Source organism: Artemia franciscana, chromosome 7 (assembly GCF_032884065.1).
Source record: "Artemia franciscana chromosome 7, ASM3288406v1, whole genome shotgun sequence".
NCBI classification, from domain to species: Eukaryota; Metazoa; Arthropoda; class Branchiopoda; order Anostraca; family Artemiidae; genus Artemia; species Artemia franciscana.
The window spans coordinates 14798457-14821764 of NC_088869.1; positions in this window are offsets into that span (position 1 = coordinate 14798457).

Sequence of the window (23308 nt, forward strand, 5' to 3'; positions counted from 1 at the left end):
TAAATAAATTATATGAACTATATAAATTATAATTTTATAATAACTTGTACATTTTTAAAACAATGAATGCGTAATAGGGCTTACAGCATAGTTTAAAAGTGTGAAGAGCTTGTACAAGTTTCATTCGAGAAGCGGACAAGATACTGTCGCATATTCCAATGATATTAATGTCGTGAATGCTTTATTTTCATGTTGAAAAGGCCTATATTTGATTCAAGGCCAACTCTTAAAGTCCAGCTTCTTTCAAGGCCGACTAAAAACCACTTTTAAACACTTTCTTCTGCTAACTTCCTGACCACATCACTTTATATTTTACTTTTGCAAAAATGTTGAGAAAATTCCCTCGAAGAAATATCTATCACTTAAACAGAATAAATGTTAATTGAAGATAAAAACAGCATCCAATTATTTAAAAATTCCATTAATGACAGTCATTATTTTTCGCAGTACGAACTTTCGACGCCAAACTAACTTTAAGCTTCCCAAAGAAACTTTCTCAATATATTTCCCTATCACGTCTTCACTTTTCCAAAAGACAGCAATTTTTCCACATAATTAGACCAGCGATTACCTCACATAGATGTAAGGTCAAAACCTGGTCATTTCTCAAAAGTTACTTGGCTTGAGTTTCGATTGGCACGCCCAGCCAAATTGTCCTGATAAACGTCGAATTACAGATCATTTGGAAATAAAGATTTTCAATCTTCGGAAAAACTTTTAGCAGAGCTTGGGACAACATGGTTGCGATAATTCAAAAGGCTCTATTTAATTCAGGAAGTGTTAATTCCAAATACGGTGACCCAAAAGGTAATTTAAAAGATAAATATTTGACAGGAAATTTGCCAATCGCAACACTGTTTTGGTAACTGAAAAGGCACAATGTGATTCACGAAACTCAAATTCAGGATACGATGATCCTTAAGATAATCCAAAGGACAAATATTCTAGAGGAGATTGTCAGCGCAGCGCAGCAACGTCAGCGCAGCAACGTCAGTGCCGATTGTCAGCGCAGCGAGGTTGCTGTAGTTTGAAAGTTGCTATGTATCTCAAAAGCTGTTAATTCAAATATGATAACCCAAATGATGATTTAGATATATATTTAGGGACATCCTTTCCCTGAGGCCAAAATAATTATAATGATTTAAAGAACATGAAAATTCGAACTTGAAATGTTACGACGTTAAAAAAATGGCTATCGTATCGACATTTTGACTGACGAATTCAGACGATCCGAACTGGACTTAGTAGGAGTTTAAGAAACGGAAGCATGAAACTAGGTAATATAAAATTTGTTTACTCAGGCAGGAGGGATGGGGTACTCTGGCAGGGAGTAAGAAGCAGCTAAGTCTTGTTTAGACTGGGAAAGTATTAATAATAGAATACTAATTGCTCATTTTATGACTAAAAAGTTCAGTGTATCAGCTGTAGTAGTATATGCCACTGTAGAACCGACTGACGGATGTTAAAAGTAAGGACTACCATCTAGTAGTGTCTAGGGTTAATTTAAAGCTAAAATTTCGGAAGGGTAACTACCTCCCGGGAAGCTGTGATAATATAGAATCCAGGATGAGAATTTGAGAGAAATTTTCCAGGAACAGCTGAATACTAAACTTGACAGTTTAAAATTTGACAATATGGCAGATGGTTGAATAATTTTAGAAAAACAAGTGAAGTTGCTGATGGTGTGTAAGGGAAGAAAGCTAGAACTGCAGCTAGGAATATTAGTGAAAAAGCTTTATGTTTGATAGAGAGGAGAAGGGGCTTGTACAAGAATTATCCGAGTGATAGATCGTATGAAAACGAAAGGATTGCAAAAGAAGTGGAAAAGGGATTAAAAGATTAATTAAAGGAGGTGTGAAGCAAATGCCGTGGATAAAATTGCCAAGGATCTGGAGGATACAGCTAGACGGCATAATAGTAAAATATATTACTGGCATGTTAATAAATTCAGAGGGAGTAATAAATCTGGACTTTTCCCAGTTAAAGATACGAACCGGGCCACAATTACTGATAAGGAAAGAGTTTAAGATAGACGGGCAGAACATTTTGAGGATCTACTAAACCGAGATAAAGTTGCAGGAAAAGATATAGAGAAAAATGAAAAAGTTTGTGGCGCCATGGATGTGAAGGAAAATTTGTTTTGTGAGGAAGAATTAGCGACAGTATTAAAAGTATTAAAAATAATAAGGCTTCAGTAGCTGATAGTGGGGTAAATTAGTGTTTTAAATACAGTGGCTCTGAGCTTAGAAATAAGTTACTGAAGATTATGAAAATGATTTTTGAAAAAGGGGAAGTATATAACGATTTTAGGAAAACCTTAACTAAACCACTGTATAAGAGAGATGATAAGAGTAAGTGTGGTAATTATCAAAGGTCTTATTCTTGAATTATATACCAGACAAATACATTAAAGTGATTAGTGTTATGTACGAGAATAACACTACTGCGGTTACAGTAGGAAATGAAATTAGCAGCTAATTTTGTATTAAATCAGGAGTTAAGCAGGGTTGTGCTCTATCCCTCATTACATGGATCATTTTGATGGATTTTGTTTTAAGGAGAACAGGAAAGGCAATGGGAGACAACGGAATCAAATGGGAAAGAAAAAATCTCCTGGACTTAGATTATGCTGATGATTTAGGCATCCTAGATGAAAGTGGGAGCAACATGAATGAACGTTTAGAGGTTTTACGAGTTCACGGTGCTAGGATAGGTTTGACGATTAATGTTAAGAAGACTAAGTCACTAAGGCTAGGAATAAGTGAAGATGAAAAGGTGACGCTGGGTAACAAAAAGATTGACCAGATAGGCAGCTTCACTTACCTTAGTAGTATCATTAGTAAAGACAGTAGGAGCAGTGAAGATGTTAAAAGTAGAATAGCCAAGGCTCAGGGTGTTTTTTCACAGTTAAATTTTTTTGGAAGAATAGGAAGATATGTCTCCAAACCAAGATTAGAATATTAGAAGCTATGTACTTTCACAAACTGTTAATTCAAAACACAGAGACCCAGAAGGTAATTCAATAGAAATATTTATGTAATTGTAATTCAATATGCAATTCAAGGATATGTAAATATGTAATTCAAGGAGAAATATTTATAGAGGATTTATCAATTATTAGCGCAATACGGTTGCGGTGGTTTAAAGAATGCTATGCAGTGGTGTAATTTTTTCAAGATATTCGGGGGGGGGGGGAGGGCAAAATTAGAGCCAATTTTCCCAAATCAACAGAAAATGATAGTGAAGAATGAAAAATGAGCCATAGAGTACCATTTAGGCAAAGATATATTAAAGAAAACTGACCTGTTTCTCTGGATGCTTGATTTATGCAGGCCTATATTTGTTTTGACAAGTTTTTTTTTAAATAAACTTCAGCTAGGGTGGGGGCAAACTTGGGCCTGGGGTAGTTTTCCCCAACCTTCTCCACAGCAAATTACGCCCCTAATGGCATTTAATCCAACAGGTGCTAGGTCAAAATACGGTAATTCAAAAGATAAATCAAGGAAAATATTTTCAAAGGAGATTTGCCAATTAACGGTTGTACGGTATTAACGGTGTAACGGTTTTACAATGAAAGCTGTACGGTAGTGGTAGTGCAAAAGGCACTGCATAATTCAAAATGGATTAATTCAAAATCATGCCTTTGTTAAGTTACTTAAGTGTTCGTTTAACTATGGCGATCAAAAAGTAATTCAAAGGTCTTTAATTTTACAGGAGATTGGCTAATTGTTAGCGCAACACGATTGCGGTAGTTCAAAACTGCAAAACACAAACATATCTATTCTAAGAATTTCTTTTTTTAATTTCCTGTAGCTTTGATGATTTTCTTCTTTATTTTCTGATCTATGTTTTGACAAATATAAAAGCACTGTTAGAAATATAAACAATTTTAGTAAACCAATGTAAGGACCTACTGCGAAGGCTTGAAAAATGTAGGTCTTAAAACGCATTTTCCAATGATTCAGAACGTGGTGCATGAGCTAGTATTTGTTTGGGATTTGGTTGAAGTCTCTGAAACCACGTAAATCGCAAGTATAGGTTCGAAGCAGGGCCACATCTAGGGGGGCTAGAGGAGTGGCAAAATAAGCTTAAATTGTAATATTTTTGAGAAAAATTTATTTTTTACAGTATTGCAGTTGCAGTAAGGGACGGCAAAGTCAACATTGGCTTCCCTGATAAAAAGTGTTAATCTGGTTCTAGCTCGAAGGACACATATTAGCACATTGTGGATTACAGCAAAGGTCGTGCGTGTTTGCTTTAGACCCACCCAAAAAACCTTTAATATGCGCTTACTAAATTAGGCTGGGTGTGGCTATAATTTCAAGGCGTAAAGTATAGGCTAAACTTATACTCCTCCAAAAATATATATACCTTAAAAAACTTGCTGCATCGCAGATTAATCAGGACAATGGTCATGAGAATAAAGGATCAAGATTACGATAAAATCTATCACGCAGGATATTTTAGGGAATTTTGCACTTTTCAACAAGTGTCTAGGCTATAAGTCTAGCCGAAAAGATTGAATCTACGTGTTAAAAATACTGTATATCTGACCCATTGTTCTATTGACCCGTTCTGTCTACACTATTAATGGTTGATTTCTCTCATCTGGGATACATTTCTCCGGTTCCATTTTTTATCTTTGTTGACTCAAATAACGACACCTTTCTTTCTCTTTCTTTTTCTCCTTCTTTCTCCCTCTATCTCGCTCTGCAACTAATACTAAACAAATAATTTTTGAAGTATTTCAATGAAAAGATAAATCCAACAGACATTTTTGGGCAAACTAATCTATCAAAGATGCATGATGCCGTGAATGACAACGCTGTTTGTTATTCCCCCTTGACCAAGATGTTCTCAAGCAGTTTTTTGGATTTATGTGTACAAGTATAGCTCTTTTCTTGGCATGAATGGCAACCGGAAGGAGGAAGGGAGTTCAACATGCGATTACCTTCAACTTGGAAGACCAGAATATACAAAAGCACAATCTTTTTTTAAAGCAAAAAGTATACTTAAGTATAATCGATTTTCAAAACTGAAATGCTTGTTTTTTTAAACGAAACAATTTTCGTTCTGTGCGTCAATGCCCTCCTGGAGCACTGAGCCCTTACGGTGTAATGGATCCATCTGACTTGAGTTTTGATTCAGTTCTGCAAGTTCACTCAAGGCATAATCTCCTGAAAAAGTTTGGTGGTCGTTTTTGGCAGATTTTTTGGAATGTTTTATTTTTGACGCAAGGGTAGAATAAATGTTTTGAAAACGAAATTTATAGCTATGAAAGGTTGTAAAAATCTGCAGGCGACCAGATAAAAAGTTATCAAAATATAAAATGACCTTTTTATTTTGTATGGTAGATTAAGCCCATGTAATTATATTAATAGTTATCATATTAATAGTTGATTAAGCCCAGAGGATTCAATTCATGACAATGAAGGAAGGCGGGATTCTTAAAGTTTTTTCTCACCAAGGATACAAGCCATTTTTTTCAAAAAGGTCTTTTTCAGAATTTCGGGGGAGGGGGCATTGTTTTAGTTCGATTTATTTCTAACGAATAAATCTATAAAGGTCCACAATCTATGTGGTGCACCCATCCCCCTCCCTCCCAAATTGGTGTGCCAGGGCAAGCCATCAGTTCTATGTCTTGGCATGACAGAACAAAATGGATTTCATCACACCAGTAAAAAAGGTAATTTTAGCTTGAATACTAAACGTAGCACAGTTTTAACCCATTATTTTCGAAGGAATTAACTACGTGTTTAAAACGCACCTACATTACAGCTAAAAACTTAATTAAGAAAATAATGGCCTATAATTTAACTCTTTGCTTCTGGTAATGTCATATGGTGAGCGTAGTAAATCGACGAAATCTGATTTAGGCTCTCCCCTTGTTTAGTTATGTGGAGTTTTGACGCAAGGGTAGAATACATGTTTTGAAAACGAAATTTATAGCTATGAAAGGTTGTAAAAATCTGCAGGCGACCAGATAAAAAGTTATCAAAATATGAAATGACCTTTTTATTTTGTATGGTAGATCGCCTTAAAATTAGGTTCTTTTGTAGCTTCTAATAGCTAAACACTAATTAGTAAAATTATGCGTAAAAAAAACAATGTTTTCAGAATGTAGATTTAAAAGACAGTAGAATACACTAAAATTAAACTGCAACGTCATGAGAGTTGTTACGCAAAAATACTCGCAACTTTTGAACTCTTTAAAACAACCTACGTTATAATGATCAAATCATAACATAAATATCATTAAAAATGTCCAGTTAATAGCAATTATTCACAAACGACTAGTTAAATAATTAGTATAAATAATTACTTAAAATAAAAGGGATTATAAAAAGGGTTTACGCTGACACAAGAAAGGAAAGAAAAAAAGAAAGCGCTAAAAACCCGTTAATAAAGAAACGTGTTTTTAACAAAGCTATTTGCTAAGCTGCTCTCTAAAAGAGGATCAGTAAGGCAATGTACTTCCAGTAACTTCTCATCCTCTTGGTCAACATTGTCCTGTTGATTCTCCCTTTGAGAACAGCTTGGGAAACACTTTTTGGCGATCTTGTCAGATGTGCGAGGGGTTACCCACTTTCTGTAACCTAGTGTTCAGCACGGAGCTCCACATTTGTCAGACAGTTCCATGATGTGGGGCAGAGCTCTCCCCCCCACCTTAGCCCTCGTAATTCTTGGTATAGTTCTGTCATGCATAACACGCCACGAATTGTGTATGTGATTTCTGAAAGTTAGCGCCCTCTCGCAGAAGTGTGAAGATGGATTACGGCCAAACAAATTTTTGGAATCTAGAGGATCATCTTGTTAATGTACAGTTGCTACAAAGTAATCATGTGATGCAATCATGTAATCAAACAGTTCGAGGTAACGAACTGCAGTAAGGAGCGACCCGGCTCTATAGTAACCGAAACTCTAAAAAACGGAATTTTGATACCAATAGTTACATCAAAAGAATTGCATTTTAATGCTGATTTGAATATATAAGTGTCATCAAGTTTAGTCTTATTCATAAAAAGTTACGAGCCTGAGAAAATTTTGCCTTATTTTAGAAAATAGGGGGAAACAAACCTTAAAAGTCATGGAATCTTAACAGAAATCATACCATCACATTCAGCGTATCAGAGAAACCTACTGTAGAAGTTTCAAGTTTGTCTTGTTTATCAAGTTTAGTCTTATTCATAAAAAGTTACGAGCCTGAGAAAATTTTGCCTTATTTTAGAAAATAGGGGGAAACAAACCTTAAAAGTCATGGAATCTTAACAGAAATCATACCATCACATTCAGCATATCAGAGAAACCTGCTGTAGAAGTTTCAAGCTCCTATCTACAAAAATATGGAATTTTGTATTTTTTGCCAGAAGACAGATCACTGATGCGTGTTTTTTTGATTGTTTTTTGTGTGTTTTTTCCCCAGGAGTGATCGTATCAACCCAGTGGTCCTAGAATGTCGCGAGTGGGCTCATTTTAACGGAAATTAAAAGTTCTAGTGCGCTTTTTAAGTGACAAGATAATTGGAGGGCATCTAGACCACCTCCTACGCTCATTTTTTTCTCAAAGTCACCGAATCGAAATTCTGAGATAACCATTTTATTCAGCGTAGTCGAAAAACCTAATAACTAGGTCTTTGGGGACGACTTACTCCCCACAGTCCCCGTGGGAGGGGCTGCAAGTTACGCACTTTGACCAGTGTTTACATATAGTAATGGTTTTTGGGAAGTGTGCAGACATTTTCAGGGGGATTTTTTTTGTTTGGGGATAGGAGGGGTTGAGGGGAGGGGGCTACGTGGGGAATCTTTCCATGGAGGAATTTTTCATGGATGAGGAGAATTTCCATGAAGGAAGCGCACGTTTCTCTAGCATTATTAAAAAAAAACAATGGAAAAATAAATATGAAAAAGTTTTTTCAACTGAAAGTAAGGAGCAGCATTAAAACTTAAAACGAACAGAAATTCTTACGCATATAGGGTTCACCTCCTCCTAATATTTCACTCTTTACGGTAAGGTATTTTTAGTAATTTCAACTATTTATTCTACGTCCTTTGTGATTCAGGGGTCATTCTTAAGGAATTGGGACAAAATTTAAGCTTTAGTGTAAAGAGCGAGGTACTGACGAGGAGGCGAACCCCCTCATATACGTAATAAAAATGTAGGAATATAGAACTTTGTTACGTAAGTCAATTCGCAAGTTATGTATATTTTTTGCTAATAAAACATTCGTAGAAAATTAGAAGTTCTAGTTGCCTTTTTAAGTAACCAACAAATTTGAGGGCAACTGGGCCTCCTCTCCCGCTTTTTTTTTCTCGAAATCGTCCGATCAAAAGTGTGAGAAAGCCATTTAGCCAAAAAAAAGAAATAATAAACAAATTTCATTTTAATTATTCATGTGCGGAAAGCCAAAATCAAAACATGGTTTAATTCAAAAACCATCATAAATTAAATAAAAAAACAAGCTTTTTTTTAACTGAAAGTAAGGAGCGACATTAAAACTTAAAACGAACAGAAATTACTTCGTATATGAAAGGGTCTGCTCCCTCCTCAACGCCCCGCTCTTTACGCTAAAGTTTTTTTCTGTTTTAAAAAGTAGAGTTGAGAGAAAGAGTCAAACTTTTGCGTAAAGAGCGGGGCGTTGAGGAGGGAACGGCCCCTTTCATATACGAATTAATTTCTGTTTATTTTAAGCTTTAGTGTCGCTCCCTATTAGCATGTATTTAATGATAAAACTTACTAGCATCCAAAGTCTGAAAAAGGAGTCTTGATATTAACACATGCATCAACTATATATGCGTCAATTCAGTTTATTGAAATTCTAAGTATCCATAATTATTAAACTTTAGATTTAATAGCCGCAAGTTGCAAGCCTGGAAAACTCACCTATTTCTTGTACAAGATGAAATTCATATTCCCTCCCCCACCCAAAAAAAGAGAGGTGGGGGCATTCTTAGTGAGTATTACACACTCAATTAAGCATAGCCAATTAGAGAACACAGTTGCAGAGGTTGTAAACACTGTACTTCTTTCGAGAAAGAGGATTTTGGACACATGTTTAATATTTTTGTTCCCCCACATGACCCTGTCGACCACTGATCCTAGAATATAGGGAAAGGATTACTTTTAAGGGAAATCATATGTTCTGATGTTATTTTTAAGTACCATCAGTGATTGTGCTGCAGCTGATTTGCCCTTCCTGCCATTCTGCTACGCCAAACAACAACTTCGGCCCAGAGAGGGCCAGAAGGGTGAAGAGGCGGTGTTGGGGAAATGACAAGGTCGGGTCAAGCGGATATTTTCACTGACTTGGGCAGCATTAGTGGCGAAGATGGTCGATGGAAGATGGAGTGAAGATGAGGAAGTAGAATAAGCAAGGCCTAGGTTTTTCGTGCAATTTGTGGTATATTTTGTTCGAAAGTGTTGGCAACATTGGTACTTAACCCAGTCATTAAGCGTAACTTTATAGCATTATTTTTACCTTTGTGGCCTTTCGAAGATGTGGAACGAAGGAAAAGGCCCGATGGATGAAAGCGTGTCAGAATGGAAGGAAGTCCAGCGAGCCCTAAATGACCAAGAAATCCAAGAGTGACAAGCTCTTAAGGATAAATCTAAGTCTTCAAGGCTTTACTCCCAAGATAAAGAGTGTTGGGGGAAGGAAGTATATTTAAATTTGGGTTGAATAAAGAGGACTTGAAGAATTTGTTGTTGGTAACAGGGGATAATTTGGATTTAGGTGAGAGAAGGAAATTTTTGGGAAAGTTTAGGCTGCCGGCTGACCCTTATTTTTGCCCTTCTGTGGATGTGTGAACGAGTTCACATGATTTTCGTTTTTTTCCAAACTCGTGTTGCCGAAAAAACTTTTATTACATGTATGAGGGGGTTCACCCCCTCATCAATACCTCGCTCTTTACTCTTAAGTTCGAATTTTGTTCTAATCCTTTAAGAATGACCCTTGAATCACAAAGGCTCTGAATCATAAATGCTCTTTTTTAAAAATTAAGTATTAAAAATACTATAGCGTAAAGAGCGAGGTATTGACAAGAGGACGAACCCCCTCATGCACGTAATAATTCCTGTTCGTTTTAAGTTCTAATGTTGCTCCTTACTTTCAGTTGCAAAAACTTGTTTTTTATTAAATTTCTGATCCTTTTTAAATAATGTTCGGAAATCCGGTGCCCCTTCATGGAAAATTCCCTTCTCCCATGAAATATTCCTTCATGGAAAGATCTCCAACATGACCCCCTCCTCCCTGAAAAAATATTCCCTGAAGACTGTATACTTCCTAATACCCAATACTATATTTAAACAACGGCCAAAGTTCATAGCTTGCAGCCCTTCCTCTGGGGACTCAGGGGTTTAAGTCATCCTCAAGGACATAGTTGTAAATTTTTGACTATAATGAACGAAATGACTGTCTCAAAATTTTGATCTGATGACTTTAGAAAAAAATGAGAGTGGGAGGGGGCCTAGTTGCCCTTCAGTTTTGGTCATTTGAAAAGGGCACTCGAACTTTAAATCCGTTTGAATGAGTCCTCTCGTAATATTCCAGGAGCACTGGGTAAAAATCATCCCTGGAAAAAAGCAACAAAAACAGGACAAATAAACACGCATCGGTGATCTTTCTTCTGGCAAAAAATACAAATTCGACATTTTGGCAGATAAGAGTTTGAAACCTCTATAGAAGGGTTCTCTGATGCGTTAATTAGTGTGGTTTTCATTAAGAGCCTATGGCTTTTAAGGGGGTGTTTCTCCTTTTTTCGAAAATAAGGCACATTCTATTAGGCTCGCAACTGTTGATGGGTAAGACCAACCTTGGTGAAGCTTTTATATTTAAAATCAGCATAAAGATATAATTCTTTTGATGATTTTATTGGTATCAAAATTCTTTTTTTAGAGCTTCGGTTACTATTGAGCCGGTTCGAGCCTCACTTACAGTTCATTACCACGAATTTTTTGGTTTCTTGTTAAAAACCAGATTCATAAGTTGTTTCTTGACACACAATTCACTATATAATAAAATTTAAAATATGTGACATCGGAAGTATTTACGCTTTCAGTGGCAACGTCACCCCCCCAGGGATTGAACATATCGTTTTTACATCTATGACGCATGTAACATTACCAACGGAACAACAGAACAACGGAATTCCAAGTGTGATCAATCTATTTATAAAAGCTGTTTGAAGCAGTTTCGTAAGAGGACAAATGAACAGCCTAGAGTATCAAATGTGACAACACCGATCCGAGCAACTAAGGTGAAGAGTATTGAAAAGATGTCTAAAGTAATATCAAACGAAAAGGAAGAACAAAGAAAGATGCAGCTAGAATATTTGCATTAGCAGCAATTACAACGATCCAACAACAAAAGTAAAGAACAAAGAAATATTCGGTTAGAAGATAAGCGGCTGTGAGAATCACCTACCGTAGCGAGAAAGAGAGTATCAAAACCTGTCGGATATTAAGTGAAGAACAAAGAATGGTGATGTTAGGAGACAAACGACAGTGAGAATCAGAACGAATCAAAAATGAAAGTAAAGCAGGAGAAAAATTACCTTAGAAGAACACCAGCATCGCAATCTTCGACGCCGACAAAATATTGTATAAAACCTAGTACAAACCTAAAAAGAATCATAAGGTATGCAACAGTTTATTAAGAGTCATTGGGATCCTTCACCGTTATATGTATTCTCTGGGGGCCCTCCTCTTTCCCACAGAAAGTGTAGTAAACAAAGATGATTCGTTTGGAGGTTGCTACTTACAGCGAGAATGGATATATATAACCCTGCACGCTGAGAGCCAGAACCAAGCCTCAAAATCGGCTACATAGTCTGTTTATCTTAATACTGGATTAGTGAAATTTCTGGCCTATAAAAACAATCTATAAATTTCACAACTTTTACGCAGAATTTTCATTTTTTCAGGGTGGTTGTATCAAACCTATGGCCATGCCATGACACCAAGAAGCGGCTCAAATTTTCTGTGAATAGAGGAAAAGTGACAATGAGATTATATTTTCGCTTGTTTTCTAACCGCAGACAATTTGAGCCTTTTCTTGATGTCATGACGTCACCACAGACTCGACACAGCCACCCTGTAAAAAAGAAGCAAATTCTTTTTTATAGGACTTACCTATCTATATCATTTTTGTGGCCAGTCAACGCTGTTCCTCATTCTTGGCGTGTTTTGATTCTCACTGTTGCTTATCTTCTAACCCCCTTTTTTGTTCTGATTCATTTTGTATTCTCATTATTTCAGACAATTTTTCAATACTTTTTGCTCCAGCTGTCCTTACTGGTCTAGTTTCAGATGATGGTCCAGGTTGTAGATTTATTAATTGTTGAGGGGGTGGGACAATAACTTCTTTTTTATTCCACCGAACGATCATTTATAATACTTGTAGATCTTGTCTCATCTGATAGTCTAGGCTGTTGATATTCATCCATTGTGAATTTAATTTGGTCGGTCTGTTCTCTTGATCGTATCATGTTTGATAGTTCAGGTGGTTCCAAAGAATCGTCATTTACATTCTCATCAGTTTTTACGGAAAATGGGGACATCAGGCCGGATTGATAAATATGACTTTGCATTTTGGAAAGCTTCGTAGAACTCTTGCCTGGGGCCAAAAATCTATTGTTTCTACCCATTTATGTTCGTGATTTTAGATGAGTTTATCGTTCCTTTTTTGCACTTGGGATTGCGGTAGAGATATGGCATCAGATTTGTCTCTTAAACTTTAAAAGCACTCTTATTGCTAAAGAAATTAGAGTTTATCCTTCGCTCCCTTCTAAGTGATGACGTTAGAAACTTGGCATACGACAAAAAAAAGTCAACTTTTGAACTAAGTTAGATAGATTTTTTTTCGACAGCAGTGGATAGCTTTTGATAAGCTTATCAACGTATATGTCATCCATTTTTTGGTAGAAAAATTTCCTTCATAAGATATATCAGTTTGAGTTTAAAGGGGTTGACAACTTCAGAAGTAATGTACATGCTGAAACCAAAAATAGGCCGATACAGAAATGGTATCAGCTGTACCTCTTAAAATTTAAGAGTTCTCTCATTGCTAAGGAAATTAGAGTCTGTCATTTGCTCCTTTCTTAGTGATAACGTTAGAAACTTGGCCTAGGGCAAAAAAGTCAACTTTTGAACTAAGACAGATAGATTTTTTTATACCAGTCGATAGCTCTTGATGAGCTGATCGAAGTATATGTCATCCTATTTTTTTTGGCAGAAAAATTCCTTCATGAGATATACCAGTTTAAAAGTTTAAAGGGGTTGACAACTTCAGTATTAAGGTACACACTGAAACCAAAAATAGGCCGATCCCAATTGTGAGACATGTGGGGAAGTTTTAAGCACCAGTCAGCTGTTAGCTCATAATCAACTTCGGCAATAAGGGGTTAGCAACTTTTGTTAGTTGGTGTACCTATTATTTGGTTCTGGTGTATTTGATGGTAAAGCCAATTGGGTTCTAGTGATAAGATATGTAGGGGACTTGTAAGTAATAATCGGCTGTTTGGCTACAATAATCTTCTGCGATGAGAGGTTTGCAACTTTTGCTAGTTGGAGTAAGGGGTTTGCAACCTTTGCAAGTTGGTGTACCTAGTATTTATTGTAAGATCCTTATAGCTTAACAACTTTAGCGTTTAATCAAAGCAAGGAAACAAAACCAAAGTGTTTCTCTCGTAACACTTTACTCGGCGAAGCCAAACAAAGGTTACCGCAACACCTCACGTTGCCTAAGCAACGTAGATTTGCTCCTTTTCAAACAGTTCGTGGTAACGAACTGCAATAAAGGAGCGACCCAGCTCAATAGTAACCGAAACTATAAAAAACTGAATTTTGATACCAATAGTTACACCAAAAGAATTGAATTTTTATGCTGACTTTTAAATATTTAAATATTTAAATATTTAAAGTTTCATCAGTTTAGTCTTAACCATCAAAAGTTAAAAGCCTTCGAAAATTTGCCTTATTTTACAAAATAGAGGGAAACACCACCTATAAGTCATAGCATCATAACAAAAATCACATCATCAGATCTAGTGTATCAGATAACCCTACTGTAGAAGTTTCAAGCTGCAAAATGTGTGCAAAAACTGTGGAATTTGTTTGTGCCAGAAGACCGATCATGGATGCATTTTTTTTCAGGGGTGATCGTATCGAACCAGTTCTCCTAGAATGTCACAAGAGGGCTCATTCTAAAATAAGTTAAAAGTTCTAGTGCCCCTTTTAAGTAACCACTTTTTAAGTTACTTTTAAGTGACTTTTTAAGTGCCCTTTTTAAGTGGAGGGCACCTAGGCCCCCTCCCACGCTAATTTTCCTAAAAGTCACCAGATCAAGATTTTGAGATACCCATTTTGCTCGACATGGTCGAAAAACATAATAGCTATGTCTTTGGGGACAACTTAATCCCCCACAGCACCTGGGGGAGGGGCTGCAAGTTATAAACTTTGATCATTGTTTACATATAGTAATGGTTATTGGGAAGTGTACAGACGTCATAGAATCTTAACGAAAATCATTCCAAAATTATTCCGTATATGAAAGGGGCTGTCCCCTCCTTAACGTCTCGCTCTTTACGTTAAAGTTTTTTATTGTTTTAAAAAGTAGAACTGTGACAAAGAGTCAAAATTTAGTGTAAAGAGAAGGGCGTCGAGGAGGGGACAGCCCCTCTTATATACGGAATAATTTTGTTAGTTTTAAATTTTAATGTAACCACTTACTTTCAGTTGAAAAACTTGTTTTTTTTTATTTAATTTCCCTTTGGAGTAATTCTGCCTGAAGAGCACAAAATAGAAAATTATTTCCAAATTATTTTGTTGTTAAAACCAGATATTTTTTCAAGTGATTTTTTGGGGGGAGGGGGTAGTCGAGACACTACAAAATGAACTTTAAGCCACAGGCTCAGATTCTGAGCCGTCCAAGAACCTTTTAAACCTATTGAGACCCCTCTCTCCGCCAAAAACAAGAAGAAAATAATTAGAGTAACGGATAGAACTTGAGTGTAAACAGACGAACTCAGTAGTAAACTTCAAGTGTTGTTGTAGCTCCAATTGAGTTGTTTGTAAGGTCAACAAACATATCAGAAATATAACGTCATATTAAAAAATAGTCACACTTCCCAGCCTGCTTCAAAATCTTTTACAAAAAAATTGCTCAAATTATAAACATGAAAAAGTAAGGGAAAATTCTAATGATGAAATAAGTTGGTCAAAGGTCGCCAGAAATTGAAATTTTAATCATCTGGTGGCAATTATCTAATAAGCTACTACAAGATTTAGTAAGAACGCAATAGTAAAATAAACAGTAGCAATTTTGAATATTAGTACGTGGTCATTTTCAGAATCGAAGCCCTCCAGAAATAAACAGTCAGGCTATTATTCTTCAACAGAGATATGTTAAAATTGCAACTCTCAGTGATTACCTGAAATTTCAAGGGTGTGTATTTGTGCCGGCAAAACTATGATTACTTAAATTGCTTAATTTTCTTCTATTTTGCCGTAATGACTCTTTACCATTCATCGGCTATTATGTGTTTAATGTCTGAGTGGGAAAAACAGGCTGAGTTTAAAAGTGACTGTTGGCTCTGTGCAACCCATCTCTTTTCAAAGGGCTGTCTGGTATTTTGCTAATTCAGTATACACCTTTGGCAAATAATAAACAACTATCATCCACTCATTATATTTGAAATAGCATTTCGTGATCATCGCGGTTAATGCCGATGGCGAAGTGGTCTTCAGAAGGCATGAGGGGTATCAGCCCTACTCTTAATTTTAATTTTTGCTCGTTTTGAGTTTGACTCTGGTATTTAGTGTACTTTATCTTTTATTTAGGTTTCATTTATTTGTTGATGGTGATTTATGGTAATTTTAAGCTTTAAAATTTATTTGACTGAATATCCGGTCATTTTTGGCTTAACGGAGCTCTTTACTTTTCTTCGAAAAGCTTATTTTGCAGGAAACGTGCTTTAAATTATTCTTAAGTAAACAAAAATCTTTGGTTTGCATATATTAGGTTTAGTACTATTAGTACTTGAAAAATTCAAATGTCTTTTTTCTTTTTTACTCTCCTGAAAAAGATCAAAAACATATGTTGCTTAACGTCCAGTCTTTTGAATTAGCACAGGCCAAATTACCAATTTTTTTTTATTGCCCCATCCCCAGACAAAAAAAAACTAATTTTACTGCAATTTTAAGTTTATTTTCAATGCTTTAATGAGTACAAAATAAAATAATTGTCGTATATATCGTTTTCAGCAAAGTGCCAATGACGCGGCAGGTTTTAGACTTTTACAGTGAGAGAAGGAGGCAAACCACAAACTCTTGTTTGTAGTGATTTTTGTTTGTTTCAAGTTTGGTTTGTATTTTCAAATTAATTTTCACTCGTTTTAATATTAATTTATTATTTATACCAGTAATTTTTTGTGCTATGATTGCTTTTTTAATTTCTATTCGTTTTGGGTTTCATTCATCTTTCAATAGTAAATTCTGGTCGTTTTTAGATAGAGTTATTGTAAGTTTCTATTTCTTCTGATCTAAGTTTAATATGGCCTTTACTTTTCTTTAAAAAACCCATTTTTCGAAAAGTCTTTTTTAGTTAATTTATGTTGGTTTTTAATTGCTAAAGTTTCAACTTTTTACAAATTCCCTATTTCTAAATAATTTTGTATTCAAAATAAATTAAAAGTCTTAGCAAGAAATAAAAAAAATAAAGTAAATATTTTTACATATGAATTGCTGAAATCTCACCAGCACAAGATTTTGATTGGTTCAGGGTCAGATTTAAAGCTTTGACACTTCCAGGCCCAAGCGTTTTTGGCGCTTTGCTTTTGCAAGATTTTCGGGGAAATCCGCAAACTTGGGGTATAGTGATAGCTGCAGGGTCTAGTGGGCCTATTGGTAAATCTTTGCCTAGATTTACTGCAATTTTCAGTTTATTTTCGATGTTGTAATAAGTATAAAAGAAAATTTTCGTCTTAGTAAATCGTCTTAGTAAAGCGCAAAATACGCAGTAGGTCTTATGCTTTTACCGTTAGGGATACGGGCACTTGCCAAACTCACGTTTGTAGTGAAAAATATAGGTGTGCTGAACAGTTTTATGTTCATGAAAACTGCGTTCATGAAACATTTTTTTGCTAAGTTTTATAAGAGCTAATATAACTAAACTGAATTCCCATCATTCTTGAAATAAAATACCTTAATAATTTTTATTTGGATTGGGGCCATGGAGGGAAGGTAAGGGGTCAGCTCCCATGATTTTTGGAATAAGAAATCCTTATTAGTTGTTCTTAGAGGATCGTCAATGCCATGGAAGGAGGGCCAGGAATTAGCTTCCATGATTTATCATTGAATTTTTGAAGAGGAGAGGGTCATAAGCCCATGAAGAACCAGAGGTCTGCTTCCATAGGCTTTGGAATAAAATATCGTTAATAAAAAGTTTCGGGGGGGGGGTCCATGTAAGGCCAGGGGTGAGTTTTTTGGACTAAAACGATTTTTGGACTAAATTTTTTTTTGGAGGGGGGCCTGGACTATGAGTGGAGGGCCATGGGTCTGCCCGCTTGACTTTAAGAATAAAGTATTGTTAATAATTTTTTAGAAAAGGGGTTGAGGTAGGGTTTATCTCATCTTTGGACTATTAAAAAAAAGTCGCATTAAAACCTTATATGCCCCCAGGGCATAACATACCACACTTGCCCCGGGCTCTTGGGGGTTGAATTGACCCTGGACTTTTTGTTATCTGATCTTTTGACTTCTTTTTGACAAAATGAGCATTTAAAAAATTCGATCGGATGGATTTGAGGTAAATAGGACAGGAGGACTTGTTGCCCTCCGATCCCTTTTGACTATGAAAAGGCGGACTATAACTTCCGATTTCCAATATAAATTGCCCTCTCGGAAGTTTATACGACCGTTCCCTTCATAAAAACCTTATATACCCTCGGGGTATAATTTACAACACTTGCCCCCAGGCTCTGGGGGTTTTGCCCACCAATTACTTTTGACTCAAATCAGCATTAGAAATTCCGATTTACTATCAAATGAGCCCCCTTCGAACTATATACAACCATTCCTTTCATGAGGGCCTTACTAGCCCCTGGGCCATATTTTACAAAAATTACCCCGGGTTCTGGGGGGGGCTGTGTTATCTCTGGAGAGTTTTTGTTATACGATCCGTATAATATATATACCCCCAGGGCCTAACCTACAACGCCTGTCTTTGGGCCCTGGGGGATGTGTCGACTTTTTTGTTAACTGATCTCCGGAGTTTTTGTTATTTGATCTTTAAACTATTTCTAACAAAATGGATATCTATAAATTTTGATTGGAGACATATGGGGAAAAAAGGTCCTTTGTGGGGGATTTCTTGTCTTCCAATTCCTTTTGACTCTTAAAAAAAACTTGATATTGTGACTTACAATCGAATGAGCCCCCTCCAAAGTTTATGCGACTAACTCTTCCACAAAAACCTTGTATGTCCACGGGACAAAATTTACAACACTTGCCCTCAGGTCCTGGGGGGCTGTGCTCTCCCTTGACTTTTTCTATATGAAGTTTGTTTTTTCTTACAAGAAATTCGATTGGACGCACTTGGGGAAAAGAGGTTTGGGGGGGGCGAGTTGCCATTGGTTCATTTATAACTCTTTAAAAGGTACTAGAAATACCGATTTACAATTGAATGAGCCCCCTCTGAAGTTTATATGACCATCTATGCCATAAAAACCTTACATGCCCCCAGGAGACAATTTACAACACTTGTCACTTGGTTCTAGGGGGCTGTGTTATCCCTGGAGTTTTTTTTACATGATCTTTGGTCTATTTTGAGCAAAAACACTATATGAAAAATTTTATTGGACACATTTGGGGAAAAGAGGGTTTAGGAGGGTGGGTTGCCATAACTTTTCACTTTTGACTCTTAAAAAGAAAAATATTCTTGAAAAGGGCTTTGGGGGGATTATGGTGACCCCGAAGTTTTTTTTTATCTAATCGCTGGGGTATTTCAAACCAACTGGCTATCTCAAAATTTTGATCTGATGTATTTCAAGAAAAAGGGTTTTTTGGGGGAGAAGGGTATATGCCCTCTGATCCCTTTTGAATCATAAAAAGGTAAGTATAACTTTCAATTTCAAACACCAAAAACAAGAAGAACATTAGGGAATTTTTTAAGACAGTTGAAAACAAATTAGAATGAATATTTCGGCCCTATGTCCAAGGGCTGATTTTATGGGAGTGTCTTTTTACTCTACGGTTAATTATATTATTAATAAATAAAAGAGGATGCCCATTTCCAAAAAGTATGTCCCTGATAAAGTCTAGGTCTAAAATCTTAAAGTCTAAAGAAATTTATTTAGTCATGATTTCCACTTATCAAGGGAACGACTAATTAAAAAATTGGAAAACCTACGAAAGGAATCTCAATATTTTTTTTCTGATGGGTTTGGCCAAGAAGGGGATAAAGGGGTGTTAGCTGCCCTCTGGTATCTTTTGACTCTTAAAAGTGAATTTGAACTTTCAATTTTCAATCCTATGAGCCCTCTTTGATGTTTATATGAGCTCTCCTTCCTTATGAACCATATATGCCCCTAGGGCATAACTTACACCGTCTGCCCCCGAGCCCTGGGGGTTTTTGTCGATTCCTAAAGTTTGCATTATCTGATTTTTGAACAATTTTTAAAAAAATAACCATTTCAAACATTTTATCAGATGCATATTGGGAAAAAATGTTAGGGGGGCTATTTGTCCTCTGGTGACTTATGACTCTCAAAAAGGGCACTAGATTCTCCGATTTGTAATCGAATGAGCCTGTTCCGAAGCTTATATGGTCACTACTTCCATATGAAGTGTCACTGGGGAAAAAATAGTAAATAAATAATAAAACATTGGAGCCTTATGGCCTTTTCTATATGCGACGCTTATAGCTTTGCTTCTGATAGACGGTTGTATTTATTTTTAGCTTTTTCTCAATTGTAACATGGCAAATACCTTTCAGCTTGTGACATTATTTTTCAACTTGGCATGACTGCAATACTCTTCGAGGGCCATATTTTCTGTAGGAGAGGTTATCTTGTGGCCTTGGGACTGTTGGCTGTACGGGCGTGGTTTAAAATATATAAAATATAAATGAGAATAAATTACGAATAATTGTTTTATTTTTTACTTATTTTCACATGAAACATGGCAAATATATGAAACCATAGTAAGCTCTTTGTCGGCGATAGTTTTATCATGTGAGGTTTATTCGTGGCGTGGAACTGAAGGTTGAGCAGGTGTGATCTAATTTGTGAACAAAATGAAAAACGAAATTAGGCAATCGAATGAAGTGGGTTCTTATGGCTAAGGCCATATCCTGGTTACATCTATGTGGCCAAAGTACAGTATACTGTAAACTTTCGTGTGTCGCACACCAACTTCAAAGGAGATTCAATCGCTTTTTCAACGGGGGTCATAGGAAAGTGGTCTTTTGAGTGTTGAAGTAAACAGTCCGTTTTTTATATAATATTAAACATTCCAAAGGGATTCGCTCCCCCCTTAAAAATCCAAATTTGATATTAAGCCATTTTTTAACCGACCGAGACTTTCCTACCAATCCTTGAGAAATAAAAGTGAATGACCCTGGGGCCACATACAGAGGGTGTGGGGTGCAAATTTTACCCCCCTCCCCATAAATTTTTCTCCAGCTTGTAAATTGATCATAAGAATTTAGGGGAGATTATTTCATCTAAGAAAATGAAAAAAAAATACTCTCCGACTCGTAAATTGGTTTGGAAAATGCGGGTAATTCCCTGACAGACAAAATAAGATATTTATTTCCAAAACTTTTCTATCACAAGCCCTGAAGGACCGATTTTGAATTTTGGATTCATAAGAGCAATACAAGTAAGGAAATCATAAAAAAAAACACGAACGATAAAGAATGGCAAACAATGCCTAAACAACAATACCAGAATGAAAAACCTTTCATTAGTCAGCATTATTAAGCAGCATAATGTCAGAGCGAGTTAAAAAGATAAAAACTGGTAAAACTAAAAAAAATAATAATATATACATTAAAAAAAGTTTATAAAGAATATAAACAGGGGGGAAGGACAAAACAAGCAAACAAACACGAAACTTGAGTAGCACCAGTTCCAACTTAGCCAGGAGTGGAACTTAGCAGTTCCAGTTACCAGGGAAAACTAGCAGGGTAATTTTTTCTATAATGAAGGGGATGAAAGTTTTTTTTATATTTAAGGTTAGAGCAACGAGCGGGGGACATTATAGAACTTCTCACCGTGAACAAATATTTACTTTAAAAACTCTGCCCTGGAAATATTATTTCGGTAAACTTCCCCTGAACAAAATCATGGATACGGTCCTGTATGACCCTCTGGCCCACAACAAATGGCCTCCCTGACTCACTTCAAAGAATAATGATGTAAACCAACTTCATGTTCCTGTAATTATACCTTCAGGTGTTTGTAAAGATTTTGCGCATCTTAAAAACAAGGGCAAAACTCCTAATGACTGTCCCTGCGGGTTGCACTGTAATTAACACTATAAATTGTTGGAGCAATTGGTTGTCTGACCTCTGAAACATCAATGTTCAAGCAGAGCTTAGTTGCTTATTTCCGCTTTAACCGATTATAGCTGTTGTTTTGTTGGACTAATGTCTATTGAAGAAGTAGGTTTGATTACAGAGAGATGTGCAAGCTTTAACTATGTTAAGCCAACAAAAGCTTTATCTGATAACGTAATGACAACACTGGCCATCATTTTGGTAACAGTACAGTCTCAATGGCACCTAATCAAGAAAGATTGGAGGGGGGGTGTAGAGAAGAAACAAAAACTTAAGTTCATTAGAAGACACGGCTCAATATTAGAAGACTTTGCCACCTTCATTGGAAATTTATTGTACATTTAGGCAACATTAAAGAAGAAAATGTACATCAAGACTTCGAATGAACTTTGTCATTGAACTCTCTCCGAAAAGAATGTTGTGAATAACCCGGAAGTATAATATTTTATGTCAATTATTTTGTTTTCTATAAATATTTAAATACTTTTATATTTCTACTGATGACGATCGTTGTAAATGTAATCGAAATATTCAGACTTTTGTACCTGTTTTTGCTGTCTAAATAAATGGATTTATCCCCATTTGAACGTTTATTTGTTTATTTAAGAGTAAAATAAATAACTTTCTTTGGGGTCTTAATTCGTAGATTTTTTTTTTCTTCTTCGCTTTCTTCTTTTCCTTTTTTGGCTATTATCTTTTGGCTGCCACTTTGAGCTGGGAAAATCAGTAAGTAAAATTAATTAGTTAAAACTGAAATGCTTTATGTCTGTAAAAATTCATATACTAACAGTCTACTGATTCGCAAAGACAAGAACATCTCCTTAGGAAAGGTGACACTTTCTTAAGCTGCCTGGAGATTTTTTTTTTGCTTATTTTTCGCTGATTTTGTAACTTCATTTCTTTATATTTGAATCTAGCTACTAAAAAAAGTGTAAAACTGCATATTGAGATTTCTTTCATTAAAAGTTGAATTTTTGATAAAAAAAAGAAGAAGAAAAATAGATATGGTTGTGCAAGTTACCACTGAATCAATTCAAACAATCATTTCATTGTTGCGTAGCTAACTAAAACTAACCAAACTAACCGAAAATATTGCAAACTTATACAAATGTATAAACATTCAAAAAATTTAATTTGTAAAAAAACAAATTGCTGCTTATTCACCCCTGACAATTAATAAGTAAATAATAGAATAGTTTCCCACAAGTGCTTCTGAACGCAATTAAGTATTTGCAATTGGCTTTTGAAATCTAAAAATTTCAACCACCGACTGCAATAAGCCTATTAAACGCGGATATTAACTTCCGAAGACTACAGTAGCTTATCTCAAAGGAGACTTTTTCTGAACTTGTTCAATTACTCATTGATATTTTTGACTAGGTCTCCAAATTGTAAAGAGTTCAATTTTTCGTCCTGTGGATAGCTTCAACATCAATCTTATTATAATCTTCAACTGAATAGACTTGAAAGAATATTTGAACATTTTTCTTAAACTAGCTGCTAAAACCAGTCTTTGACAGTATTTCGCCTCTCCTTTTTGAGAGCACCCCATATTAATGGACTAAAATAAATATGTCCTAACAAATCAAGACCCAAAGGCATTCTATCGTAGGCCTAAAACACCGCCACAATTTGGAACAAATTGTATATTAAACTGCTTCTTTGTTCTCCGGCAAAGTGGCGAAAAGACATTTAGATTTCGATCCATTTAAGCAGAAGTGTATGCAGAATTTCTTTCAAGGATAGTCAAAATTT